The sequence below is a fragment of the Etheostoma cragini genome, chromosome 11 (genome assembly GCF_013103735.1).
Source record: "Etheostoma cragini isolate CJK2018 chromosome 11, CSU_Ecrag_1.0, whole genome shotgun sequence".
In the NCBI taxonomy this organism is placed as follows: Eukaryota; Metazoa; Chordata; class Actinopteri; order Perciformes; family Percidae; genus Etheostoma; species Etheostoma cragini.
This window is the reverse complement of record NC_048417.1, coordinates 17,299,480-17,310,930: the sequence shown is the minus strand read 5'-3', so window position 1 is coordinate 17,310,930 and position 11,451 is coordinate 17,299,480. Positions and strand designations below refer to the sequence as shown.

Here is an 11,451-nt window from a genome sequence, read left to right as displayed (position 1 = left end):
AAGGCCTGGAGAAAAGACGGAGAGCAAGATCAACAGCAATGTTTGGACATGGAGACAGTTCAAACAGAAAGACATGAAAACACCCAAACTTTTGCATAATTAGAAAGTCGGCAGGTTCAGAACGGCATCCTCTTTTCAAATGTGCGTTTGCAACGAAGTTCATTTGAAAGTTTCTTCAAAGACAAGGAGTCTGACATGATGAAAAACTCAAAAAAGAAAGTATACATCTTTTCCTCTTGGCAACTTCAGGTCAGCTTCCTGTCTTTTGAACTTTTGCAAAGGCAGAGTGTTATCCTCAACAAAGCCAGACCTCAGTTTAACTATAGTTCCTGTGAAAAAAAATGACAACACAACAGAAGTGATAGCAAGTTAAAGCCCTGCAGGTAGATGTAGGTTCACTCTTCTTAAGAATACTGTATTCTTAAGAATACTGTATTGAGCAAAAAGATTGTCTTTATAAGTGTTCATTGCATTATCTGTATTACCATTACAAAATCCACACGGTAGCATCTCTTGGTTTTACTGAACTTGATGTTTGCAAAACAAAACAAAACTGACCATGATTCCCACAAAGCTCCAATACAATACTAAATATTTCAACAGCAGTGTGTCTTTAAGAAACAGTTATGTCATTACTCTGGATAATAAACAGACTTGATCTTAACAGTTTTCTCTGTAAATACTTTCTGCTGAAGAAATGAACCCCAGAAAAAACTATGTAGTAACTATAGTGTTAGTTTTGTCACCTATTTTTAATTAGTCTAAGTCTTAGTCTTGTGCCAAATGTCCTGTTAGTGTTAGTTTTAGTCATATTTAGTCATTCACATTTTTTGCTGGTCAAGTTTTAGTTGACTAAAAGTCTCGTCACTGTAGTCTAGTTTTATCCAAAAGAGAACTCAGGTGCTTTATCTTAGTGAAGTCTTAGTCAAAACATTTTAGACTTTTTTTAAATAAATTATTTCTGAGATTATTTCTGACAGTCAAAAAGTGTTTCACACATTCAAATATTGGTTAAATTCCATGAATACCTGAAAAAATACACTCAAATGATTTTTGTTGAATGCAATTTAAATGCGTCTGGATTATATCAAGCTTCTTCCTTCATGCAATTACAATTGTAGACATGTTAGATAAGCGCCAGGGCTCCTGATCTCTACAGACCCTTGTTTTTTTGCCGGTAGTTGCATAAATTTCTCCAGCCGCTGCAAGCTGTTTAAGAGCAGCTTCGCCAGCGCTCCTTTCCTTATCCGGGGAACATCGCTACACGCTGTAGCGGATTCTGCAGCAGGCTGAACCGGGCTTCCTCGCCCCCCCCCCCGCCTGAGCCACATCGCTACCTGGATGTGTGAGGACTAGATGGAAAAAAGGGGACATGCCGAATCAGCCGCAGCCAAGCAGAGGCTGATTGAACCACGCTTAGTGGGGGAAAAAATACTGGGGACCAAGCAATTGGCCTGTTTGGAACAGGCACACGCTCCAAACGGGCACTTCACTAGTTCCATCTCATGATGAAAAAGTAGAGACGATTGTAGATGAATATGAAGAGAGATTTTATCTTAGTTTTTATTTTATCCAAAACTTTTTAGTCTTGTCTTTTTTTCGTCAACAATAATGTATGTTAATTTAGTCTTAGTCAGCGCTTTTGGACATTGGGGCAGTCTTGTTATCGTCTCATCATCGTCATGGAAAAAAAGGTTGTTGACAAACATATTTAGTCTTGTCTCGTCTGACAAAATTAACACTAAGTAACTATGTAGTCTTTCACAAATCAAAATCCATTCAGTGCTATTGTTTTGGGGTTGTAGCAGAAATTAAGGAAATCTATCTATATATGTCCTTTGTACTCTTAAGAGGGTTTAAATGGACAATTAGCTCTGCTAACTGGTATGAAGTGGTGATATTGATTTTTAAATGTACCTAAGTGTAGGCTACAGCTCAACCAATACGACTAAATATGACATCAAGGCTGTAACTAATGTCGTAATTATTTTTGTATCCGACAGCTTGTGTGAGGATAAATGACAATGCAACCCAGGAGGAAAGGAAGTTCAGTGTGTTATAGTTCAGTAGGCTAAAGCAGGATGGGTTAGTCTAAAGGTGAAATGTAGGTAAATCTTGCTAATACTACTAAAGCTTTTACTGAGGTAGCAAGCCTTCTCACCCTGGCAAGGTTAACAAGATATTACAGACATGATCCCAGGATTGTCGAGAGAGCAACCATTCCTCCAATGAGTTGCATTCACATTGTAATATTTTACAGAAGCCACATTTGTTTGTAGGGGAAACACATGGCCACATTCATAATTTATTATTAATAATAGGGGTTGCAATATCTGCTTGTCAGGTGTGTGTTTGATCCACCACTTTGATCCAATTTCATACAGACATTCCTGGTCCCCAGAGGATGAATATTAATTCAAACACAGATTATGATTAGAATAAAAGAGGACATGATGACTGCCAGTGTTGAAGGCAAACACGTACATAGCCATCAACACCCCAACTTCCACACTAAACAAACTTCCAACTACTTTCTTAAAAGTAAAAAAATAAAAAGGAAATAGCAAATGAATGCCACATTAGTAAACCGGAACACTTGTTTATTAACATATCGTTAGAGGGCAGGAATGTATTGGTGCTTCTGGGTAGCTGTTTGTAATCCACAGACTAGAAATATCTGCCTTTTACACTCTTTGTATTTCCTGACTCACACTTTTAAAAATGTATATATTAAAAAGGTATATATCAGACTTCCTTGCAGTCGACAGTCTGGGTTTGTATCCTGTCTTTTTGTCTGACCATCCATAAGCTCAATCTTCTCTGCATACTGTAAGCCAAACCTCATACCCTGATAAGATTTGGGATCTTGATTCAGAACATGGAGACAGCGATAGCAATGTCATGATTAACATCTGTCGGCACCTTTGGTCTTCTGTTCCGTGTCCAATTTGAAGAATGAGAGAGGGAGAGCATTTATGTGCATGTGACAGTGAGTAACAGTGTTGCTGATGTTATGGTTACTAACAGGATGACTGTTTCCATCTAGCCCATCTGTCACCGGGGAGACTACTACCGTGTTTGTGTGGGCTGTGTGTGTGTGTGTGTGTGTGTATGTTGTCAGGAAAGCAGAAAGAGACTTAGAGATTTCAAATCTGCTTAAGACTCAAGTCAGATCTGACATGAAGGGAATATAACAGTCCTCCTGTGTAGCATATGTTCTCATGCGATCTGCTGTAGAATAGAGACATTGAGGGAATAAATCCCAGTGCCATTAATGTTGTTCCACAGACCATTAAGAGATAACATACAATTATCTCAGTTCTATCACTATTCAAAAGGACACTGGTCTTTATTTCAATAATAAGTGGTGTGATGCGTATGGCTCTCTAAGTGCAGTGCCATGAGAACAGTACTTATTTACTGCTGCTGACATTTGGGAGGATATTCCTTACTGTGGCAATATATTTGATGGTGATGCAGTGGTGTACAGCATTTGTACCACTTACCAGTTTCCTATAATAGAGTTACCAACATGTGTGTTGTATGAAATGCTTACCCAAAGCTTTTCTAATGTCTACAAGTGCGGGAAGCTTGGTTTTTGGGAAATTGCACTTAGACCCGATTTTCATTGACAATTTGAAGGTAATCATTTGTTCCACGCCTATTTCTAAGCAAGTCAAACTGTGCATTTCCACTAAACTAGCTCTGTGGTCAGTTGGCATAGTAACCAGAAAGGCATAAATAGCCTTGTTAAATTGGAAATGCCTCAAATGCAAACTGCTGAATCTACATCTGAATCTGCAGCATCCTTATCTTACTGTAATTTTGCTTAACAAGCTTTAGACTTCTTATTTGAGTCTCTGTACTAACTGTTTTCAAAGCAATTGCCTTTCTGTGCATTTCCTTCTTTTCGCTATTTAATGGAGTGATTAAATCTTACAGTGGGTGGTGGATAACATTATTGGATAATGTTTCAAAAGCCTAGACAAAATGTTATTACCAGTAAAGACATTACTTATATTCCTAAATGCAATATAACGGCACAACATTTCCAAAGCCATTGAATAAAGCACTGACATTGGTAGATAAATAGATGTATGAAAAGTAAACAACACTATTCTCCACAACTGTGTTGTCCAGTGCTATTCAAGGCCCTTTCCTTGCCAAATTGTCAAATTAAGTCAGTGCTTTGAAAGGGTAACTATCGAAAAAAAAGATTTGGTCACAATTTAAACGGTTGAAGTGTCTTTCACTGCTAACAGTCTTTAGTTCATAATTACCTTATCTGCATCCAGACAAATTATTTGAGTTAATATTACATTTTATTTGTATTGCACTTTACATTACGGCAATCTCGAAGTGATATAGGGCATATAATGCAGTTTAAAAAATAGTCAATAATTCAAATTAAAAAAAGATCATGGTCAATAAATAGTTAAAAATGTATCTGCCGCCTCCATGATGCATACACCATGCATTTCGTTGGCCCATTTTTATCTGTAAAATAAAACTCAACTAGAGGAGAACTCATAGTAAAAAAAGCCTCGACCTGGCTCATTTGGTTCTCTGGTCATAAGGTTTTAATGCAGGAGGGTGATTTGTATAGGAGCTGTTCATTTTCTCCCCACACTCCCTCTCTCCCTTTGAGCTACAAGCCTATTGAGATTTTGGAGTGACCTATAGACCCCTTGTGCACCCACCCGCCCACTCACACACACATATAAAAATGAAAGAGAGAGAGAAAAGTATGCCAAGAGACTATTCTAGACATAATGTCCTCATCTCTAGATGATCACTCTCCCACCCAATCCCTTTTTTATCTATCCCTCCATCTAGCAAACAACAACAAAGTATGAACAGAAACGGCTTTGCCGCAGAGTGATCTCAGGTGTACCTTCAGATGTTGCATGTGAACTGTTATCAGCATTGGAGCACTTCAAATGAAGTATTATAAAGAGTGCATATGTGTGTTTGTATGTGTATGTTTCCACCCACATGTTGGTGGCCTCAGCATTGATCCCCCTCTAAGCCTTGGTCACTGCTTGTGGCCTGGAGGTGACGTTACAGGGTAGTAAAGAGGCTTTCATCAGATTACAGCTCATTTTCTGTCTTTCACCGTCTCTCTTCCCAGGATAATTTAACCTTGCTGCTGCTTTCAACCTCTTTGCTCTGTCTCTCTTTTTTTCCCTGTTGAACACTAGACCTAGTTTAAACCACAGTGTTGAATTTGTCTTCAATCCCATGTGGATCGATTTGTCTCTTTCCAAATGTCCGCCATGAGCTGTTCAGAACTGTATGACTGCACATCAAAATGAACACTCAAAATGCAGGACATGAACAATGTTCAGGCAACTGAGGTCAATCTATTTGACAGCCCTAATAAGTACATATTGCTTTTTACAGCATAAACAGATTTGCCATTTCTTTGAAAGCCATTATGCCTTTATTTCTTACATAATTATTTTTGTGCAGCTTGATTTTGCGGTTTCTGCTTTCAGCGAGCAGTCAAGGAAAAGAGGAAGGCCAAAATAACTTCTTATTTTTATTGTCTGATGGTATGACTGCCTTGTATGCACGTAAACTAAGGCCCTGCAGCTGCTGACCAACAATGTGCAAATAATAATCAAATTGTCAAAAGGTAAAAATGAAATGATACTAGTACTAGCAATGGTCCCTGTCAATGTTATATTCTTCTCTAAAATTTGTAGACGTAGGTGGAAGGTGGGGGTGTGGCCTTGACCAACTGCCACCTTGCTCGTTTGAAAGCCATGATGTCTCTCTCTCATGGGTGGGCCAAATTCTCTGGGCGGGTAAAGCAGAGAAAGGGAATGTAACCTTTCTCCTTATGACCTCATAAGGGGCAAGATTCCAGATCGGACCATTTGAGCTTTCATTTTCTCAAAGGCAGAGCAGGACACCCAGGGCTCGGTTTACACCTATCGTCATGTCTAGCCACTGGAGGACCATAGGCAGGCTGAGTGAATGCAAATTGATGTTAAAAAAACGTATGAAGTGACATTTTCACGCTAGAGGACCTTTAAATAAATATATTAGAGCAAAATATTGTAATACTTTGTGCCTCTAAAATGTAAGAGAGTAGAAGTATTAAGTATAACAAATGCAAAGTAAAGTATATGTAAAAAATGTTCTTAAGTGAAGTTCTTTAGCAAATGCACTTAGTTCCTTTACATGAGTGGCAAACACACAGCACATTTGTCTGTGATTATGTGAAAACAGGACACATACACATGCAGAAACAAAAAAACACAAACAGTGTGCTGCTCACATCTGTGTCTGTAGACTCATCCTGAATTACTGCATTTAATTGTTGCTCTGTTGGCTCAAATTGCTCTGTTTATTTGTTGCTATTTGTTAGTTGGCACTCAGATAGACACAATATTAGTATGCATTACAAATAAAGTATCTCTAACACAGATTACAGAGTCTTTGCAGTCAACACAAAGTTCAAATACTGTACACTCACGGCCAAAACGTTCTGCAACTGCACACACACACGCTCACATTTTTAGACATAGTATGCGTCTAGAACCCAAACACTGGCTGAGGCAGCAGATGTGTCTGCTTAGATGGTAAGAAGAGACTCTTTCATCTACAAGCCAGCATGACAGCCAAGCGCATGTGCGCGCACCAAACACACCCACAAGCAGACACACCCACACACACAGTAGATCTACCCTAACACTTGTTTTTGCTTAGGTACAATACACATAAACCTAAGATCATTTGTTCATTTAACAAAAATCCCCTGTTCAATATGACACAACTTAACATCAAAGTACTACTACTCCAAAAAGCAATTCACACATTACATTCAAATGATTGTCTATTAATTTCATTACAGGGATCTAACTATCAACTGATACAACTGCTTAGAATAATTGATGAATGACTGAAGTAACTGCTGCATTACTATTAATGGTTGTATGGAGACAGAAACAATATTCCTTGTTCAGATCATGAAAGTTTCAAGAAACTGAGATTCAACAATTAGCATGGAGCATGAACCAATTAGACTTCATTATCTAGGGTTGTAATATTTCATCATCACTCTTTACTGTAATGTACTACTGTTTATCAGACACTTTCTTCGGTGCCATGTACCACCTTTACTGTAAGACTATTTACAGTAATGACAGTACTGCACTGTGTGCATGCATGCAGGCCCTTGGAACTACTACTGTATGTATGTATGTATGTATGTATGTATGTATGTATGTATGTATGTATGTATATATAAAATACATACATGTACACACACACACACACACTTGTACTATTGTTTGCCATGCCATGCCCGAAGGTTTTTTCCAAGATGTTTGGTTAATTAATTAATTGCAATGTAGGAGAGAACCTGAGAACCTGTTGAAGTACAGCAATCACTTCTTTATTTTGCCTTTTACAGTACAAGCAAGTTGAGGAACACTGCATTTAATGCAAAAGAAATGTTGTGATTGTACTGTATTGTTTTTCATCAATACATTTGAGATTTTGTTCAATATTTCCACTGTGTCTGTAATATTCTCTCTACTACTGCGGTGCTTTTACAGGGATGTATTTTAATCTAGTACCATAATGAAACATGTATCACCTATTTTGTAATAAAATATTTAATGATTATATGAACAATGACACAGTGTAACTATGGGTAGCTTGTGTATGGGTGATCTAAAGTAACGTTTCAATTGTATTTCACAATGAATTAGTTTTTTGAACCAATGATTATGCAAGTGCAAGATTTATTTAAATATATAAATGCACAATGCAATGTTTTGAACATTTGGCAGCCTGTGTTTTGTGTCTAGAGCTTAGAAAAATTATATCAAGGTTCTGCAATTAGTAGGAAGTGATTGTAAAAAAACAAAAAGTACCAGTGTATCATTGTGGGTGTGGTGTGTGTGCATGTGAATATGCCAATGGGAAGGATAGTACTGGTGTGTATTAATGGGATTAGGATTGACTTTCCCGTTTTCTCTCCCCCCTGCCTGCCTATTCTTCTGAAAGTCAAAATTTCTCATTGTATGGTAATTCTTAGAGTTTTCTTTGTTTGTAGTCATCCAAGTCCCCTTCTACCGTTTCCTCCTCCCTTCTCTCTTTTCACTTCACTCTTAATATCTATTGTTTTAATAACACACTTTTTTTAAATAACTTGTGGCCAGACACCTCATTCACTCAGAGCCTGTCACTTCAGCCAAAGTCTTAAGTCTGAGGGCTGTTTGCCTCTTGGTTATGGTAACATAACTATCAACGAAGCACCATACGGGGGGCCTCATTTAAACTATTGTAAATTGGCAATTTAAGGTGTGGGGCTGAATCTCAGTGTGTTGTCACATTTATATTCCTTTACTAACTCCAAATTACCTTTTCTAAAACACTGTCATTACATGAGACTAAAATTATAATGTGATATCAAGAGCTGTTATTAGTCAAACATGGAGGAATCAGTGTAGGAAGAGCACAGTGCAACAGAATACACCCGTCACCCAGAGTAACTAAAGTGTTCATAACATTGGGCCTATTAGAAGAATGGTGTTTTGACAGGAAAATTCTCGGCTGGACCATTTGGAAATCAGAGATTACAGTAAATGTTACACATTCATTTTACTCAGTAACTTCTGTAACAGTGCCCTGCTTGGTGACCCCCAGTGAAGCAGCACAGTTGATAGCAGTAAAACGCACACTGAGTTTTATGTAAATATGTGACGGTAACAACGCTATGTTCCTAAAAAACAACATGCATTTATAGCCTGTTTTTATCTGATCAGTGGTGGTAAAGAAATATGATAACAACCTTCTGACCAGGTTTATTGAGCTATTCAGTTCCCAAAACCAAGACCATAGCTTCCGTTTCAGCCCAGAAAATGAACCACACACAAAGGAGAGCCTTATTTAAAGATGCAATAGCACTATAAAGTAAGAAACTCTGTGGTTTGACACCAGTGCGATCTCAAATGTCAAAGAAAAGCACAGTCAGTAACTGTCTGCACAGTGGTCTCCTAACACTATTATACACTTCATTGTATTTATGCTTCTTCCCATTATGTATTTTCCTCTACATCTGATATCCAAATACTGTACAGCCTTCAAATCCACCATTATTTCTTAAGAGATCAAATTTTACCTTTTCAATACTTGTAGCTAAAATGTCCCCTTTGATCTGTAATTTAAAAGGAGACCGGGTGCTCATAACAGCAAAATGAGAGTGTATGCTCTCTGCATCTATCACTTATGTAATATCTCTTGCTTATAATACTATATTTCTCACCTGATCAAGGTCTTCTGCTGGTATGTGTGCGTGTGTGTGTGTGTGTGTGTGTGTGTGTGTGGGGGGGGGGGGCTCCTCCTTGCACCACATAGACAGCTCTGAACAAATACCCTTACTTACAGTCCCCAACACATACACACATTATTAACACCAAATAATATAGAGCAGACAACTACAGTGTTTATGCATGTCACATGGTTTAGTTCTAATCCATTTATGAACAATTTCATCATGAACTGCAGCAGTGGGAGCGAGAACACACAAGTTGAAGCAGTGTCATTTTTAGAACAGAACTAGTAGAGTGGTACCAAACCCACATTTGCATATTTAACAAAGGAGATAAAAGAAAAAAATGCCTGCACACTTAGCTCAGCAAGCTTGCTGCCTATAATTACTTCTTCTTTGCTAAAGCAAACTACTAATTATGAAAATGTTTCACGTGCTATTACTGTAACCTGAAGAAGAGAGGAGGTTGAGAGAGAAATCCAGCAAAATAAATTAAATGCATTCTCTTTGTTTTGTTTTTGTATGAATTTCTATTACATTTAAATGTAGGAGTTTTACTAGCTAGATAGATAGATGGATAGATAGATAGATAGATAGATAGATAGATAGATAGATAGATAGATAGATAGAATGAAATGTGGGTGCACATGATTTTCTGGGAGTGCAAATTAATTTGCCTCCCACTGTTTACACGCTGTTCTGCCCAATTATTTTACAAGGGTATCAAATTCAGAGTTTATTCTTTTAAATTATTAATCCCAACACATCATGAAGGATTCATCTGGCTGTCACTGATATGCGACCGTTGAGAGGTCTGGAAGCGCTCGTGCCTTGTGTTGGAGCACCAAATGCTTCGTTAAGCAACGGTTTGAAAACAATAGAGGGAAAACAACAGCGGGGCTGTCCTCCATGTGTCTAATTTCCAAAGGCAATTACAGTGGTGGTTGGCATGAGGCTGCGGGCGATAGAATTAGCTCTTGTGCAACATTTTAACAGTATGAACGTGGTTCGTCTTGGCTGTTGGGTGGAGATAACGGGACAAAACGTTACACTTTAGTCTTTGTTATTTGTGGCACGCGGACGACTCTATTCAATAAATAACCTACGTGCTTTGCAAGCATAACATACATGTAATTGGACATGAACAAACATGAACAAAGGAAACTCACCTCAGAAATGCAACATGTTAGCGTGTTTCGTTTGTTATTCCCAAGTCCAAAAAGAGAAAAACTGTTTTTAAAAAAAGAAGAGGAGAATCTCCTTTTGTTTGCTTGAAACCCCCGACATCTTGATCCCAGTTAACCGGGCTCGTTCACAAAACAAAACAGCTAGCAACTCCAGAAAAGCCTAACGCGAAGATGAAACAATGCTCAACTCCTCTTGGCTTCAATTTCACACTTAATGCCTGTCTTTCGGTGTCCAGACGTACGCGTTGTTGCTAGCCGGTTGGTAGGCTACCTCTTGTAATATTAAACGTCGATAATGGTCCAGCGCGACGGGAAATGTCCTTGCGGTTTTTATTCCGTGTTTACATCACGCTTTCATTTTATATCCCGTGTAAACGACCAGCGTATTCGCTTCCTTTGTGCTCCCTGTCTCGCTCACTGTGGGTAACGGGTTAAACCATTCCCGCAGCACGAGAGGGGGGGTGGATGAGAGCTATTCATGTGGCTACATGGGAACGAATGGGCTTGGTGACTCGTGGCCAAATGTTGTTATTGTCATGGATAAAGAGACGGGGATGAATAGATGGTGGGAAGGGAAGAAGATGGTGAGGGAGGAGGAGAGGGAGAAAGTGGGAGAGAAAAAAAAGAAAATGGGGCAGTAAAGATGTAAAAGAGCTGCATTTGAGCTGTGTAATTTACAAGGAAGGCTGCTTTATTGTGATAATCTATTTCAAATGTAAGAAGTAATTTAAAGAATAATTAACACGTGGCAAGTGCAAGATACAATGCCGTATTTTACATTGAAAGGAATTTCTTAGTTATTTTTTGGCAGATTATGACCTGTTGAAAACGGTACAATAACAAATTAAACCATTTTACAGCTCACATGCAAGTGGGATTTCTGATGAACACTCTCTCATGCTAGATTATGCAACAGAGATATAATTACATCCAGTGTAGTGTGTGTGTTTGTGTGTGTGTGTGTGTGGGTGTGGG

The 11,451-nt window shown here is 38.4% G+C and overlaps 1 protein-coding gene across 2 annotated transcripts in view; it reads right to left on the bottom strand.

Annotated features, from left to right (window-relative positions):
- tmem198a (transmembrane protein 198a) overlaps nucleotides 1-10,942 on the bottom strand; it is a 40,702-nt gene extending 29,760 nt beyond the window's left edge. The window contains exon 1 of one of the 2 annotated variants that reach the window (XM_034885261.1): nucleotides 10,459-10,942. The gene's annotated coding sequence lies outside the window, so the exon portion shown is untranslated. The remainder of the gene's footprint in view (nucleotides 1-10,458) is intronic. The other variant, XM_034885260.1, reaches the window with a different exon arrangement.
- Nucleotides 10,943-11,451: the final 509 nt, after the last annotated feature.